The sequence below is a fragment of the Mirounga leonina genome, unplaced genomic scaffold (assembly GCF_011800145.1).
Source record: "Mirounga leonina isolate KUSES-001 unplaced genomic scaffold, KU_Mleo_1.0 Mir_171, whole genome shotgun sequence".
In the NCBI taxonomy this organism is placed as follows: Eukaryota; Metazoa; Chordata; class Mammalia; order Carnivora; family Phocidae; genus Mirounga; species Mirounga leonina.
In genome coordinates this window covers 6,075,807-6,079,680 of record NW_023270436.1, presented here as the reverse complement: position 1 = coordinate 6,079,680, position 3,874 = coordinate 6,075,807, and positions in this window count along the sequence as shown.

Below are 3,874 nucleotides of genomic sequence, written 5' to 3'. Positions count from 1 at the left end.
TTTTTTTTAATGAGATGCTCATTTTGCCAGTCAGCCTGGCCTGACTCATTGTAGGCTTTTGACTTTGTAGCTGAGTCTGGGTTCTGCCTGTGAAATGTACAACCGGTGAAATTTGAGCGCAGTTTTGGAAAAAGCAACCACGCAGTAATGGCATTAATCCACATAGACCATCTTCCTTGAATCAACAGCTGACTTTGACGATAGTCCTGTAAATATAATGCTTATTGTCTAAGTTGAGATTTAGCTTTGGATACTAGCAGATAGTTTTGCTTTTGTCGGACATCACTGCGCGTTCGGACATAGTCATCCACATAATAACTGTCTGTCGCTGCATAAGTACAAAGTCTGATCTTGAGTGAGGAGAGAGGGTGCAGTACTCTGGCAATGACTTTCTCTTCAGAGATAGTTGGGTGAAGAGCTTATGTGTGAAAGCCGGTGTCTGGGTTTGGAGGGGGAATTTCTTGGTGGAGAATGGATTCTTTTTTTTTTTTTTTAAAGATTTATTTATTTGACAGAGAGAGACAGTGAGAGAGGGAACACAAGCAGGGGGAGTGGGAGAGGGAGAAGCAGGCTTCCCGCCGAGCAGGGAGCCCGATGTGGGACTTGATCCCAGGACCCTGGGACCATGACCTGAGCCGAAGGCAGACGCTTAACGACTGAGCCACCCAGGTGCCCCAGGAGAATGGATTCTTTACGGTTCAGTACTGTCCCCCAGATAGAATTCTTTAATTTTGTAATGAGGAAAAAAAAGCATTAATGTTGGAGAACTGTTCTCTAGAACAAGTGCGATAGGTTCAAAAGAAAAATTATCTGTAATTTCAACAAGAAAAAACTTATTTTTCTATGTAACCTTGAGGTTATTAGAAGTCTTTTCAAATTCCATCACAGAAGAGTTTTCAGGAATGGTGGCTGGTTTGGTTTGGTTTTAAACGTATATTGACAAAAACCCATTTGTGTACACAATTTTGTATGTAAGTAAGATTTTAATTTTCTCTTTCTACCATCTCAGAAGCTGAGTCTCATTTAAGTAATTTGGTATTTGGCTAGATGATTTCAGGTAGATTTTGTACTTTGGATTTATAATTTTGTTAAATTCACACAGGTTTTGGTTATAATTTGGCAAATATTTGTTAATCCTTGAGTTTGAGAATCTTATTTGTCTTTTAGAAATAATATTTAATATTTCACAGCCTAAGTGTAATGGAAATCACTGTTTTAAGTCTAGGAAGTCATCAGATATCTAAAAGATGAAGAATTTCAAAGAAGCTGATCAAGTTCATGTTACAATTTTTTTGTTTGAGATGTTTTGTGTACTGGCTTAATTCTGCTTAGGTTTTATTTTTAACTGTTGTGTTTATGGTTTATATAAATTTTTATAATAAAATAATTTAAATTTTCACATTTGCTTAAGTTATTTTCTCTTATTCATTGTTTATTTCATGCTAATTCAACTTACCTTCAAGTTTGTACTTCACCTGGATTTGGTCAAATGTCAATTTTTTATTCAACTCTGGAGAACTTTTATTTTTTTAAGTAAGCTTTATGCCTAGTGTGGGGCTTGAACTCACAATCCCAAGATCAAGAGTCACATGCTCTACTCAATGAGCCAGCCAGGTGCCCTGAAGAACTTTAATTTAAAATCTTGCTAAAACTATATATGAAAATATTATTACAAATACTGCATAATAATAGATTGGTATGAAGTATTTAATACAAAGTTTCTAAGTATGAGACTATTAGAAGAAAGATTTGATGTTTGCTTGTAATTTTATACTGGAGCAAGGTTAGCAAAATTTTAAATATTTGGTATTTTCATTGGATAAAGCAAGCTAGTATAATGTATGTTTTGATGTCATAAAAGTAGGACATTTATTATCTCATAAGAGTTAATTTTAAAACCATGAAATTATTCTCTTATAAATAGATAGCTGTGACTATCCAGTCTGCTTTCTAAAGGTGGTCCCTTGGGCTACCTTCTGTAGGTAAGTCCACAAAAAGATTCCTGCTCCCTTGCTTTTTTAAAAAAAAGTTATTTTGGGGGCGCCTGGGTGGCTCAGTCGTTAGGTGTCTGCCTTCGGCTCAGGTCATGATCCCAGCGTCCTGGGATTGAGCCCTGCATTGGGCTCCCTGCTCAGCAGGAAGCCTGCTTCTCCCTCTCCCGCTCCCCCTGCTTGTGTTCCCTCTCTCGCTGTCTCTCCGTCAAGTGAATGGATAAAATCTTAAAAAAAAAAAAAGTTATTTTGTTTTTCAAGTAATCCAAACATGATTTGTAAGGCTGTTAGTAATTCCTGGAAGAGTGCATGGAATGCTTCCAGCAGTAATGGAGAAGAGAGTAAATATACCAATGACATTTTTATATGAGAAGTACAGTATTTAAAAATCAGGGCTTTTCATTAATAGTTGAATTACATTTTATGCCTACGTTTTATATTAATAGAATTGATTACAGATCATTTTAAGAACAGTTTTCTAATTAATAATGTCATTGTACCTCACAAATGACATTTTTTTTACTTTGAACCCCCCCCCCCCTTTTTAACTGTAATGCCCTAGAATTCCGCAGTTCATTCCACTACTGGCTAAGTAGCTTAATGCAACCAAAAGCAGAAAATAAAAACATACTTTTAATAAGTACTATTTTTTCTGATTAGAACAGAAAACGATTGCATGCTTTTTAAAGAAAAGAAAGTACATAAACCTGGGGGGGGGGGGGAGAGAAAACCTGCCTTAATCATTCCTCCACCACCCACCCAGAATTGGGAGGGTTAGAGAATCCCTATCTGGTGCATTTCTTCCTTTCTCTTTCTTTCTTTTTTTAGATTTATTTATTTATTTTAGAGAGAGCAGGGGGAGGGGCAGAGGGAGAGAGAATCTCAAGCAGACTCCCTGCTGAGGGAGGAGACTGGCGCAGGGCTTCATCCCATGCATGACCTCAAGATCATGACCTGAGCGGAAAACAAGAGTTGGACTCAACCGACTGAGCCACCCAGGTGCCCCCGGTGCATTTCTTTACCGTAGCAGGATGTCGCAGCTGGAAGAATTGACAGGTTTATCTGTTGTTTGGTAAGGAAGGACTTTTCAACTGACCTAAAACAAAAATGTTCTTATTTTGAGTGTCTGATGAGTGATATTTGCCAATACAGGTAACTGTGGTACTAACGATGCCTACCTACAGTATGTGACAACATGGCAATAATGTTAAGGTCTAGGAAAATAGAACTCAGTGAGGATAAAGATCTGTAGTTTATTTATTTATTTAAAGATTTTATTTATTTATTTGACAGAGCGAGAGAAGCAACACAAGCAGGGGGAGTGGGAGAGGGAGAAGCAGGCTTCCCGCTGAGCAGGGAGCCCGACGTAGGGCTCGATTCCAGGACCCCGGGATCATGACCTGAGCCACCCAGGCACCCCAAGATCTGTAGTATATTTAAAACACCCCCACGAACATTTGTGTTTGCCTAAGTTACTTTCTCATGTTTCCCCTAGATGTAAAAGCATTTTGACCCAGGGATTACAAGTAATTCAAGACAACGATTTTGACCCAGGGATTACAAGTAATTCAAGATAACGATTTTCCTCAATGAAAATGCTTCTTACTCTCTTGTTAAGGAATAGTAAATAACAGCAATGTGTCTGACAGCCCTCCTGTTAGTAACGTTCTCCTAGGCTTTAGTCCCAGATAGCAAGAGATATAAACACTCTGCAGTTCTCCTAGAGCTGATGTGCGGGGTGGTGGCCGGGATTTCCTGCCAGTCTTACACTGCACAAATCCCACGATTTTCCAAGAGTGTAAGAACAAAGTGAAGCTCGGTGCAAGGCCTTTGTAGAACCTCAGCTTTCATATTGCTTTCAGAATGTTAGGTTTGCTGATCAC